The sequence below is a fragment of the Eutrigla gurnardus genome, assembly GCF_963514095.1.
Source record: "Eutrigla gurnardus genome assembly, chromosome: 5".
Classification (NCBI taxonomy): Eukaryota; Metazoa; Chordata; class Actinopteri; order Perciformes; family Triglidae; genus Eutrigla; species Eutrigla gurnardus.
Genome location: NC_139919.1, coordinates 10,989,837 through 11,004,176, shown reverse-complemented (window position 1 = coordinate 11,004,176; position 14,340 = coordinate 10,989,837). Strand labels below are relative to the sequence as shown.

The window sequence follows — 14,340 nt, the reverse complement described above, 5'->3', positions numbered from 1 at the left end:
TTATTAACATCTTATGTTTAATATATTTCTATGCCCGTGTTTCTTTGAATTGCTTGATGTCTGAATGGTGCTCTAACTGCAAATTATAGCATTTTTGGTGCACTAACCACAATGAAATTGCACTGTTGGTATTTACAGCTTCCTCCATTGGTGAGTTTCTTAAGTGTTTAGAGTAAAAAAAGAGTATAAAAGGTACGTTTGCACCGAGAAAAATTGTTAAATTGTTATTTTGATATTGAGTTGGGTCATTCTCATAAACAAATCTATACACTGTATCTTTTGCATTATACTTGCACCTTTATTTATATTTGCACTCTTTTCCATGTTGTGCTGCTACTGAACAGTAGTTCAGTTCCCCCTGGATAAATAAAGTTCTGTCTTCTATATCTTAAGTTCTCATGTCTTTATTATCTACAGTGTCATAGATGCAACAAGTGACAAAAGTAAATTAAAAAGGGTAAAACATATCAGCACAACAGACAAACAATATCCTGAATAAAAATCACGGTCATATTGCTGTAAATTTGATACACTTAATGAGTTTAGAGTATATCATCTACAATACACTAATCTACAAAATTATTTTCTATCCACTGAAAACCTTTTCATTGCCATTTTCCACCAACCCGTTCCCACTTCCCTCCTCTGCAGCTACCTGCCTCCCCCATCCACCTCTTCACCCGTATCTCATTCCCTTGTCAGCCTCCCAGTTCATACACGGGCCCACTTCCATTCATTCCCTGCCAGACCATTTAAGTTGCCAAGCTTTAAATGTTTCCTGAGCATGAACCCACCCAGACTCTGCCTGCCCGTATGCTTTTACACAACTCCACAATTGAAATGGAGCAGGTGCATTTCAATTATTTTTTCTGCGTATAAATGTGTCTTATCTGTTCCCTCTATATTAACAACGTTGTAACTATGTTTTTTAAGTCGTTTGACGTTCATGGTTGCAGGTGATGAATCCTAATAATGATCCCCTGATTTTCTCTGTTTTCTCCAGTATTATTGTAACATAGATGCAACCCTTCTGTATGTTCTTTTTAAATTGCTTACAATTGATTTAACGGGTGCCCTTGCAATTCATTGCTGTGTTCCCCAGGAAGAGCTGGAAAATGTTGCTTGAGAGAGGGATGTCTGGAATGCCCTGTTAAGCCTGCCGACCCGGCCCCGGATAAGCTGAGGAAGATGGATGGACCTTGTTCGTTCTACGGATCAACTTTTTTTTTTTTTTTTTACATTGTTTGATGGGTTATTTTATGAGAGCAAATTTGGTACATGAATAATTTTGGGTGAATAAAGATCTTTAATCCCCCCCAATCTGGTTGACAGCCTGACAAATTCCTCTGGCATTTAGTAGCTTTTCTGAAGGTGTTTTTTCCCTCAGATGGACGTTAACTTCATATTTCAATTTCAAAGCACTTTAAAAGTTGAGATTAAGGTTCATTCTTGACTGTGGAAACCAAAAAACAGGCTTTAATAATTAAATGTCTTGGATTGCCATTCAATTTGGTACAGACATTAATGTTAAGTTGAATTTGTTCACTCCCAGCATGTTTGCCTTTTTTTTTTACTGTGAAATTCCAAGAATGTTTTTTGGTTGGACCGTGTTTTTAGTTCGTGTAGACAGAGAGACTGTTCATTGCAGCTCTATTTATGTTGACTTTTGTGTCCCCGCACATCGACTCGAGCTATTTCCTTAAAATGAATAATGAATGACACACTCAGCGGATCAATTGTAAAACTGAGTTGCACTCATCCACCCTCTCTTCCCCCACCTCCCGTCCGTGTTCTGCGCATGCGCAGCGCTGCTCCAGGAGTGCTGTTTCGGCCTGTTCCGCGGCCGCTCGGTCATTTTCGCCTCTTTGTTGTACTGATAGTAGATTTAACTCGGATTCAACCCAATATCCAGCGGACCGTGCTGCTCCCAATCAGGTTAGTTCGTCTAACTGGACCTGTCCTTTTCATGTTCCGTCCTCGGTGGCTCTATCGCCGGTTTGCTGTCCCGGTTTGTGTCCCCCTCCTCATTTTTCGCATGTCTCTTTCCGCTTGGTGCTACGGGGCATGCTATACGTGTTGTTTTATGTGTCTATGTGGTGGTGTATGGCGGCGCCGGGCCCTGCAGTTGCACACCGGGGATGGGGTTTTTAAGGGGGAACGTGCATTGTAAAGGCGGCTTTAATGCTAGCCGGGATGCACACGGTTAGCCGGCCCGGAGAAGAGGCTCCGGCAGCCGCCTCGCTGCCTGTCTCGTCATGTTTAAATGCTGTTGTTCCTCTCAGCCAAACACCAAGTCTTCTTTCCCATTGAGCCGGAATGTTCTTGAAAAAAAATCTCATGGTCCACCATTAGGCTAACCTCTTCCTCCTGCCGTCCAAAGTTCAGTATGTGTTGCGTGTGTGTGTGTGTGTGTGCGTGCGCGCCGAGGATCTACATGAGGTTTAGATTAAATCAAGACAGAAAGTTGGTGCATTTTCTTTTCTTCAGGGTGGATGTCGCCCCTCGCCAGACTGCTGGTGCAGCGAGGAGCCCTGTGTGACATTGTGGGGGGGAAAGGCTCGCAGAAAGCAGCCAACAAGTCTGTGCAGCTTTTTTAGAGGGAGATGCAGCTAGAATGTTGTGACCTTGTTCATCCAGCGAGTAACCCAGGACAGGAGCAGGCTTTATAGTCGGGGCTCTCCACAACTTTTCTTTTATCTCACAAGGCACTGTGCAACACAGGAAGCATGGCTGGGGTGATTAGCAGGTCAAAAACATGTAGGTGTTTTCACTGGGCTGAATGTGGTCGTCTCGCACTCTCTCTCTCTCTTTCTATAAGCATGGGCTCATCCACATCTCTACAAATCTCCCCGATAAAGTCATGTATGCCTGTAATTGAATCCTTAAAGTCCTCCTCCACTTTTACACCAGAAGGCAGTTTTCACATCCATCTGCTGGAGAGGGAAACTTCGTCTGGGCTCACATTAGATCTCCGTTCAAACACGTGAACGTATGAGCAGGATTTTGTGACATCCTAGATGGTTTACACACGACAAGTGTGATGTGACGTGTGAGGCATCCAGGGCACAGAGTAGGACACATTTTTGTTTTGCGGTGAACTTTTTTGTAATGATAAATATTTGCAGAGTCAAAGATCTAAAGATCTTGGACTTGAGAGAGAAGGAGATGTCATTTTAACAAGGCAATTGAACTGTTTTGATTAAATAATCGTTCCAATCGTTAATTTTTCTTTCCATGTTTGGATTTGCTTCGGGAAGTAAGCATTTTTTTTAAAGAACATTTGTCCTCATTCTGGTGCTTCATAGAGACAGACGCTAATGTCTTCAATTCAGGCTGAAACAGATTAAATGGGTAACTTTCCAGGACATTTTCAGTGATGATCCAGCTGTAATATATAGTCTGATCCGGCTCCTCTAGTCCACACGTCAGATACTGAACCCCAACTTGAGAATGAGACTGAGCATGAATACGTAACATTAGATCCTGATGCCCATCGGTATGAATGTATGTGTGTGGATTCTGTAGTGTACATGATGTAATGTAAAGCGCTTTTTTTGAACAACACTATAAGAAATTGATTGGAGAATAATATAACAATAAACACTACCTTAGTTACGACCAGCAGTGACGAACATTTACATTTGAAGGATAATGCAACTTGGATAAGTGTCAGCCAATCAATCACCCTCCATGTGTTGTGGGGTGTTGATGGGTGAAATGATCATTTTCCAGGACAACATGAGTTTTTTCCTTGACATTTTACATTTTCTCTCATTGTCCATGTGTTTTCCATAACCTGGAAAATTGGTCAACTGTTTTCCAGGATGCATCTGAGCTCTTTTTCACATGACTTAAGAAAACCAGGCTTGTAGAGCAGAAATGATTTGACAAGCTGGAGAGCAGTGTTCGTTTCAATGTGTAGTTAAGATCTGCTTCGCATTTAAATATATTCACTGAAACAAACGCTGTTTAAATGTCGCCTAATTGTAGTGTAGACGTCTAGACATCTTTTGATCTTCTGATCATCAAATCGATGCTTGCGCGTGCTGTAAACCACAGACGCTCGTACTCTGCAGAGTTTCGGTGCAGGGGAACCTAAGAGTGTGCACCATCTCGGCAGCGTTTAGTTCAAGTAAGGGCAGTTTCTGAAGATTGACGTTAAAGCCGCCCCAGGCTTGATCGTGCCTGTTTGCTGCTTCAAGCAGGAGTGGTGTGTAACTAAATAAAGAGCCTGACTAACAGGGTGGTTGTTTAAAGTGCTTGGAAGACATTTTTACCTGCTAATTATATAATTGTGATATTGAAAGTGCACACGGTGTGTAAGTGTTTTTCACTGCTTTTGTGAGCTTCAATAGCCTCAAATCCGGCAACATACTGCTGCTAAACTGCGCCCAGCGTGCTTGTGTTTTAACAGCCGAGCCGCTCTCTGATGCTTTATACCATCAGAGAGGAAAGAGATCCAAGTCGAGCGTCCCCTGGATGGGGCTTTCACTCATTCTTTTGATTTTCTTGTTTTTTTTTTCTGCTCCCTTTTTGGGAAAAGTCTACCAGCTTTCCATCCAGAATCTCAATCAGTGGAGAGTCAATCACAAGTGAGTGGATGCTCTTCTCTGCACGGGAGGATGTCACTTTTTGTAGCTGTAAGCTAAACCCCAGAGCCCACTGAAGCACCTCGCTGACCTGAATGATGGTTCTTGGCCGGCTTAATTTTAACTTGGCTCGTACTCAAGAGATACCAAATGATATGGCTGTTGCGTAAGACCACACATACCAGACAAGCGTTCACTTTCATGTCAGATTTCTGCTTATTTTGCAGGGAACCCCCAAATGAACCACAGCATCTCCGGACAGCTGACCTTTGACCTGAAAATGAATAACATCTAATGAGTTTTTTTAATCCTAGCAGGATTGTAGCGCGCAACAAATGACTACAAATTAACATTTTATTTTGACTCATTCCCACCAAACACGTGTCCACGCTCTGTTTAAACAATGTTAATGTTCCCGCTGGGACGTCGGATAAAGCTGCCTGCCCTACAGGACAGGCGAGCAGGATATGGCCTCTTTTGGCTGCCTGATAATGAAAAGAAATGGTGCCTTTAAACTCCCGAACATGCATTTGTCTTTTTCTTGTGACAGGAAATAATCTGAGGTAGCGTCCTAAATGAGCTACTGAGCAACTGTGGAGAAAACCTCACCTACAAATCAAGCTGCAGTTGGAGAAGCTGTTAAAATCCTCAGCACCAGTCTCACTTTCTCCTCTTCACCACGGGTTCTTTGAACATCGGATAAGACCTGAGAAATGAATTCTGCAGAAAGTAGTAGATTACAGCTGCTGTATTCTGCAACGTTGTGAGCCAAACCGGCATTTGGATTGTCCAGTGTGATATAAGATAGACGTCGTTGATGGGTAAATGCTTGGTTATCTACCCTAGATAAGACCAAACAAATATTTGTGTGCTGCTAGAAAATGCTTACGAGAGAATCGGAGTTAACAGGGCAAGGAGCTGCATCGTTGGTTCTAAATGAAACCTCCAGAGGTTTGTTCAAATGCACAGTGATTTATGATATCATTATAATATATTTTACAACTCCTGTAAAGTAATCACAGCAACATTGTGATGTGTTTGTCATTGCATTGTTCTTGGAGAAAAACTTGCGCCAGGTTCTTTACCTTCTTGGTGACAAATACAGTGTCAATACAGACAATGAGGAGGAGGCATTTTTGTCAGGCAGCACTATTGTTAGTCTGACACATAATCATTTCAAACCAGCAACGTTTTAGAACAAATTAATTTCTTTCAAATGAAGGGGTCGCTGAGATCAGCAGAATTCATGCAAAGAAAACCATATTTCTCACATCGCGTTCATGTTCGATGCACATTAGAGATAGTGCTCTTCTTTGAGGAGATGGAGAGTCTGAAATGACCAGTCAATTGCCAGTTGGCAAGCATGCTCGTGCTCCCCCCTCTTTAATTAAGTCTTTATTCAGAGGATGTACAATCCTGACAACAAAATCCTAGAGGGAATAAAGAGCGCAGACCTACGCCAAGGCTGTGGCGTGTATCTGCCCCATTATACGCATCTACTCCAAAATGTAATGGGTTCTTCCTTGGCTCATGCTACACCCTTCCACCAAATGTCTTGATAAACAGGCCAATAGTTTTCCCATAATCCTGCTGCCAAACAGATCAACAAACCGAAAACAAAACTTCCTTGGCGGCAGAATTTAGAGAATGGGTCTTGACTTCTTTCCATTCTCTTGAAATTAGCTTTATTTAGTTCAGTGAAATCTACCACACATAACTAGGGCAAGCAGCTCCATAAGAGGACAGCCAGGGGATACTACCTGAAGCAATATTGTGAACGTAGGTCAAGAAAACCCTCTGAATCCAAAAGGGATGATTCATTTCCCAGAGTTACTATTTAAACTAAAGGATATAGAAATCTCACAGAAGAAAATGTGCTTCTTTGGCACCTGGCTGAAAAATTCTCCTTTTTGCCGCCGCAGCCATAGAATTATAAGAAGCGGCTTCAAGACCAGAGGACAGAAGAACACACATTAAATCAGTGCAAATGCTGAATAATGTCCTTGGGTCAGGTGGGGCCATACTGGCCGTTCAGACGCTCCAGATAAGATTCACAGCCTGGCTTGTGCTTCCACTGATCGTATCTGTTTTATGTCAGCAGCTTAAGTTACTGGTCGTCAACAGGTTGTGTGAATTCAAATGGTTTGCCTTGCTTTTATGTTGACATTAAAAACACCAGCTGGCAGACATCGACACAGATTTAGGTGGAGACCAGTCAGTGTTTCAGAAGGCGTCTTTCCCATTTTTAAGTTTGATGTGCTGTCTGCTTTGTTCCTGAGGCTTTTTGTGTTCAGGCAGAACAAGGCTTTTCTCAGCTGGAGAAGTCAGTCTCCGTGCTCCGTTTGTTATGTAATGCAGTAACGGGCTAATAAACAGGAGCTGGGTGGATTCCAGACTCGCTTGTTAGCTCGGCTGGTTTAATGAAGACTGTACATTGGGTGTATGGGTGCTGGAAGCTGCTCTGGACGGGTTTCTCTTTGGGCCTTCGGGTGATGCAACCCTTCCTAGCAGCACACTGAGCCTGTTTTCTTTGTGCGAAATCGTTGAAAAATGAATTTGACCTCACGTGTGTCAATCCCGTTTGCACACCGACTCCGACGCTATTAACCATCAAAACACTTTTAGCAACTGGTTTGATTTTCTGCGTTTTTGGAATCTGTCAAAAAGCATTCGTTTTTTGACCACTCAAAGCCACCGTAGATCTACAAACGTCCAACATATCAACAGACGAGCTCATCCATCTGGTCTCTCAAAGCAAAGTGCTGTATGACAATCTGAAGACCATAAAGATGCAGAGATGAAGGGCACATTGTGGCAGGGATTGCCTCACAGTTTGGGACTGGGCATGAACTGCAGCCGCTGTTCAGGGCCAGTTGGATCATGGATATTGGTGGTCTTCTTTCCGATACGGCCCCAGTAGTGCTGCAAACTGGACCGCCGACATCCTGAAGTCCACCTGGACCCCATCGGGATAGTTGAAAATAAATGGAGTCATCCAGCAGTGTGGAAGATTCTTGTGATCGTCTCATTCTTGAAAGAAGAAAAAGAAGGGAGCTGTAGAACTATCCGGATCAGTCCCGCCTTCAGGATTCATCTCCTCGATCAAACGCAGCTCTTTTCTTTTCCTTCTTTCAAGAATGAGACGATCACACAACTTCCTCAATGCTGGATTTATCAATTTATTTTCGTTTTGAGCATTTCCCCAACTAATAAATATATTAAAAAATGCATCGGAGATAAATCAGACTCGGTGTGCTGAGGCTTTTACTGTGAGTCATGACCCGTCGGTTTATCTCTGTTATCTCAACCGAACAAGTTGCACATGTTGAGTTGCTTTACTGGTCTTGACTGGTAACTGATCAGCCCTGTCTCATGATTGGTTTTGCATTAAGCATGTTCTTTCTGTAAACCGTCGTATGTTGGCTTGCTATGTATGAAGTTAGTTTTCGGACTAGTTTGGCTGCTAAAAACACCCAGCTGTTTGTTCAAGTTGGCAGGATCACCCCGGCCAAAATAATAGGCATTCACAACATTATCCCGATAACCATCAAAATATACTTATGACCAAAACCAAAACGTACTGGAATCACAGAAAGGATACATCTTTTTTTACTAAAGCTTTTTTTGAATGAAACATTTTCAATCATGAATAATCACCCTGCATATATAAATAATTGATCAATAAAAAAAAAAAGTGTTGCGACCCTGAATACAGGATAAGCGGTAGGCAATGGATGGATAAATCGTCGCATCATAGTCCTCAATTGTTCTGGAGTAGTTGGTCGAGCTAAAGCCAAAATCATGTAGGAAGTTGCTGAAAGCATTAATTCCCTTTACAGCATTGTGATTCTGTTATTTCTCCTGCTTCTTACAGGACAATTTCCCTATTTACTTTATTATTAAGCATCAAACAGAACCTCTAATGCCAGAAAGTTTGTGATTTAACTGCCACACCTGTAAAGCAAGAAATGTTAAAATATGCTTTTTATAATGTAAATACTATCATGGCCATTTATGCCTCAACTTATCTTTTATGCCTCAAGGAAAAACAATGTTATTATTGCACAAGTTGTTTAACAAAGCTTTATGTTTTCTTGGTTCTACGTTCTTAACATTCTGAGTGCAGATACAATAGGAAGACAGACCAGATAAACACTGTGCATCCTAGATATTTATTTGAACTAGAGTGCCACTGCCCACGCAGCCCTCAGTAGAATGATTCGCAGGAAACTTAAATGATTGTTGTTATGGACAGAGAGTGCTTAGCTTCTTCTCACTGGCAGGAAATGAGACTTCAGAAAGAGGTGTATGATTCATAAAATTGAATTTGAGATTCATCAGGAGATGGTTATCAGCTCGCCACCACTGTTCAGCAACATTTACTCATCTTCTCCTGCAGTATTCTGGGCTGTGGTCTCACCAAAGAACCAACAATTTCACAGGTTAGCTTTTATTTGGCGGTCTGTCAGCTGTTTGATAAAACCTGGTCAAGGGTCAGCAAAGGTCTGCAACTTTTCCCTGAAAGTCTGTAACACAGCGACAGTAATATTTAGCATCATGTCAGTTTAATGAGCCCAGAAAGCCTTTTTAAATGAACAGTCGGTGGGCCAAATGAGGAATTAATTATTGCTTCCCTCGTTCTTGAGCCCAGCTTGTACAGTAAATGGGTAATAACTGTCATCTCTGGGTCCGTGCGCGACTCACCCTGCCTTTGCCTGCGGCCTGGAGCCCACAGTTTGTGGTTAAATCTGGAAAAGCAAGACGGCACTACACGGCTGAGAGCCTGTTAACCAACAAACCCACGTAATGGCTCATTGCATCCTCCGTGTTGCAGCAAGTTGCTGCTCTGCCACAGATTGAATGGTGCATGTTTACACTGAGAAATGGAAATGGGAAATTATTGTCATTGTTTAGTTTAAAAAGTAATAGTTACGTTGACGGATAGCTGTTAAATGGTGCATCTGTCAATGTTCTTAATGTCCTAACATAGACAATAGATGAGGATTTATTAGTTACAGCAGAAGCAATTTGAAGACCTCAATTTGGGTTTCAGGAAATTGTGATTTCCATTTTAAGCTGAAATTGAACAGACAAAGTGAATAGTTAATCATAAGAACTATAGACTGATGAATGAGTTGTTTTACATCCTCCTGTCCTTCCTGCCACTGTGGCCATTTAAAGTCCTAGCAGAGTGAATCTCACTGTATAGGGTGGTGGTGTCCCGGACCTTTCCCCTCCCCCTAATGCTCTCAGGGTCCTGGGGTCTCTGGTGTCATTATCATGGAGGTCAGTAGGCCAAGAGCCTCAGAAGAGGCCTACTTTGACCTGAGGGGTTCTCTATTAATGGTGTGTGTTTTTCAGTGACAGGTTTAAGCTCTAGGTGACAGGTAGCCAGCTTTAGTTTTAAAAATTGGATGATCATGGATCAGTCGTGTTAATATATGATTGAACCTCAATATTACAGTATCAGGATGAGTAATATGCATTTTCATCTTTCAGCTCATATCAACAGATAATGCAAGCTTTTGCAATTACTTGTGTAAATACTTGGTATATTCTTCTCTGAACAGGAAGTGAGGTTTCTATTTGCTTTTCAACTTTGTTTGAATTAAACAAAAGAAGTGGGCCAATATGAGTGAAAGCAACCATGTCTGAACAGATAAAGAGACATGCAGTTTCATCAGTTCCAGTTCTAACACTCAGCTTCATCCAGTACTTTATGTTTTGAGGCCGTTAGTCATTTTTGCCTGCGTTTTGGATCCACTGGGTTGGACTCGGAGGGAAGTCTAATGGATGGTTTACGACACAACCCCTTATTTATTTTAGAGCTGGAATGATCAGTCAATGAGTTAATTAGTCCACTTCATCAAAAAGAAAAATGGATCAAGTAAATAAACATTGATTGATTGTGAAAGGAATGATTAGCCTAGTCATAGCCCTTACTTTATTTCATGTATACTATAGTATGCATAGCGCGTACTATCACACTGTCATCTGTGATCTCTGCAGTAAGAATACTATCCTTTTCTCTTTGCTGAGGTAAATTCAATTGTGCAACACAAGTGAAGGAAACGAAGGGTTGCATCCTCCTCACAACAGGAAGTAAAGGTCTTGTGGGAAAGGTGTCTTGAAAAACATACAATACTACATGAAGAGGTGGCTTAAAGCTTGGGTAGTATCCCAGGTTTGAAAGATTATCCAACCGAGAAACTCAGATCTGTGGTCTCGTTGCTGCATTGTTGCCCTGATCTCTCGAGACATGTTGGTTTTGTGTGTGCGTGTTTATACGATGGTACATACTTGCTTTTAGTAGCTCATTAGCTATATAAGTAGGGGTGTGAATCTTTGGCTTCACTTTGATTCGTTTAACGATACAGTAGTTGGCAATTCGATTAAAGGACAATTTTTTTTTTTTTGGAACGATTCGATTCGATTCAGTAACTTGTAACCAAAATTCTGTATCCATGAAATAAACATGCAATAATGCGAGTGAGACTATCTGTATTCTTCTGACAGGTCCTGATCTGCTACCGTTCAAGTGTCTTGAAGCACACAAAAGACCCAGTCACACCTTTAGAGCTAAGCTGCTAGTTGGAAGTGGAGGTGGTTTTACTGGGTGTAGCTAAGAATATAAAGCAGAGTGACGATGGAAAAAAAAACATGCTCAGCAAACCTTCCCAAGGTAAATACAGGTTTTAAATGGTCTATCACCGGAGACATGATTATAAGTGGCATGTGCTGGACTCATCGCTGTCGGCACGGAGGTCATTAAAGAGGTGACATATCCGACAGGGTAGGCCGGGGATGTTAAGTGAATTTCAACACTGAACTGACATGTGGTCGGTAATTAGAAAATGTTGAAAACATTAAAACAATGTCATCCTAACCAGAGCCAAACTACATGGGGAGTAAAAGGTATGTCAAAAATAAAATCGCAGGCGATTTGCGAGGAGAATACACATCTTTACAATGTGTACATTAATCTAGCCTAGCAACAAATGAACCGAAAACTATGGTGGTATAATTTACTCTCAGCAGTCGTAAACATCACACTTGGTGCTACAGTATAATGGCTTAGTCTGTAACATTTCTGACACTCAGCATAAAGTGGCCTTTCAAACTGTATCAGGACTCCTTTATCCGATAAAAGTCAATCCTTTGATATTTCTCCACCGGACAAATGCTCGTTTCAGTCCTAATCATGCTTTTATATGGATTATTTGAGGAAGATATGAGGAAGAGCGCAGAGCCTCAGGACGCGTCGCAGAGAGAGAACACCCTGTAAAAATCAAACTTGTAGCAGACGGTTAATTTAGGTGAGTGTGTTTGTGAGGCTGTAAAAATGTAACCAGCAAGCCACAGTTTAGAGGCGAGGCGTTAATACTGTCTGGGTAAATGTCACCGCTGTCATTATCCCAAACAAAATCTTTATTTGTTGTGCGTTTCGGGGTAATTGCTCGACTCGACATCCTGACTCGGAGAGGTTCAGCTAGAGAACAGTGATCCTGAATTTGGGACATGTTCATGGTAGCGCTGGGCGATTTGGCTCAAAATAAAATCTCTATTTTTTTCAAACTAATAGCCAATTTTTGATTTAAACCTAGATTTTTTAAAATGTTTTTCTCTAAACAAAGTAAAAACACCAAGGCAAAATTTAAATACATATTTTCTTTATTAACACAATAAAAATAATGAGATTACCAAGTAGTCTAAGCCTTGTGAACAAATCAGTTGTAAAAAAACAAAACGGCACCACTTGGCTGTCATTGTGCAAATATTTTTTTTAAATCAAATTGAAAGAAATGTCTCTTGTAGGCCATGAGGAAATGACCCTTCTTCTCACTGTATCTAGTTTATAGTAGGGATGCACTGAAATGAAAATCCTTGGCCGAAACTGAAAACCGAAAATGAGGAAACCAAGGCTGAAAACCGAAACACAGAAAGAAATTAATATTCCAATCATTAGTACCATTGCATTTATGACTATGACTGTGTACTAACCTCACTAAAATCAAGGCATTGCAATTCAAAGAATCAATAAATTACAAAAGTCTGAAAATATTTATTTAGCACTGACATTACAACAATGCACAGTATGTATTAAAAATAAAAATAAGATGTTTCATTTCTCATCGAACATATCAGACAAAGAGGGTGCATGCCCCTCATCTGGCGCAGAGAGACGAGTCCTTTTTTCTGCGCTCTGCTCTCCTTCTCCTGTGCTGTGTGCTCCTCCGTCTCCAAGCGGGGTCTCCCCATCCATCGCGGCTGGATCATTTCTCGTGCGCGCTGCTTTAATCCCACATCCAAGTAATGGTCTTTATAACGCGGATCAAGCACAGTCCCGAGGAAGTGCAGAGGATCCGAATAGATCTCAGCGAAACGTCCACACCGCAGACATGTTGGCGTTATCCAGACGAGCGTGCGCTGGCCGCGTTTTTTGTCTGCGTCATCACAACTTTCTGTTTCGGACGTGTTGTTTTGGTGATAAAATTTTCGGTAGCCGAATATTCGGTGCATCCCTAGTTTATAGTTTCAACTCTTCTTCAATACAGAATGATGTTCATTTGGGAAATTATTATTTATTGTTTATTGTTTTTCTTTGGGGGGGGGGGGATCTTTCCACATTTTATATAAGTAATGTAACACATGAACTGTCATGCAAATAGGGATTTCTTTGAAAGATTTGAAAGAAAAATTCTCATTTGTGATGCATCGAGAATCGCTTAATAATCGAATGGTGACCCTCTGAATCGTAATTTAATCGTGAGGTGACTGACGATTCCCACCACTATTTATTACAATATTATTTGCATAGGTTCTTGTGTGATGATATCAGTATGATATAGATATATTTCCCAGCCCTACATGGGGGTTTGCGACCAGAAGAGACCGGTTGGTGTACCTCTAATGTGACTGGGGGACTACATGTAGCTAAGGTGCCAGGCATCCCCAAAATAAGGCACCATTTGGTCGACTGCTGGTGGTCCCGAGAATGATTATCTGAGATAAAGAGCAGCTTTGCATCTTGACAACATGTCGCAAAGATTACACTGATGCACCAAAGCCTGGCTTACTGCTGTGACTTGAAAGAAGAAAGGGAGTATTTGACATTTCTGTGCGGAAACAACAGACACATTCAGTCCCCTGACGGCCTTTTATTTAATCCACTCGTCACAATTGGCTGTTGAGAGGTCGAAGATGTAGTTGACTCTGGTTCATTCATGTTTTTCAAGCAGCTTTTTAGCTACTGCTATCAACCCAACTGCTGCGCCAGGATAAATGCTGAACTGTAACACAGGAGGTTGATAATAATGCTGCCATGCTGTGTCGTAATACTTCAAATGTCTAATATAATCTGACTGCGTCTGCGATACTGAATATTCTGCATTTTGGGACACGTCTGTGGTATCTTGACAGCTTCATTCAAGTATGTGACAGTTGAGAAAGAACATTTTAAGTCTGCTTGCCAGCACAGAATTTATGAATATAATCATTTCATCTTTTACAACTGTTTTGCTCGATACTCCCTTGCTTTCCTTCAGCCTGGGAGCAGCAGTCAGCTTTGCTCATTACAACAACCTAATTCATGGACTCTCTGTGGGAATCAGGGCTGCTTGGAGGATTGCATTTATTTTTTATTTATTTATTCATTTGAAATAACCAGTGAGTAATATTAAACAAAGCAGGATCCTTGCAGTTGATGGTATCGGGGATCAGGAGAGGTGATCAGCGTTTGCAGTTAGGAGGA

At 41.5% G+C, this 14,340-nt stretch overlaps 2 protein-coding genes across 2 annotated transcripts in view; both read left to right on the top strand.

Moving 5' to 3' along the window:
- srp72 (signal recognition particle 72) overlaps positions 1-14,340 on the top strand; it is a 236,942-nt gene that overhangs the window by 118,573 nt on the left and 104,029 nt on the right. The window lies entirely within an intron of this gene.
- pcgf3 (polycomb group ring finger 3) overlaps positions 1,821-14,340 on the top strand; it is a 56,185-nt gene continuing 43,665 nt past the window's right edge. The window contains exon 1 of the mRNA XM_084009090.1: positions 1,821-1,935. The gene's annotated coding sequence lies outside the window, so the exon portion shown is untranslated. The remainder of the gene's footprint in view (positions 1,936-14,340) is intronic.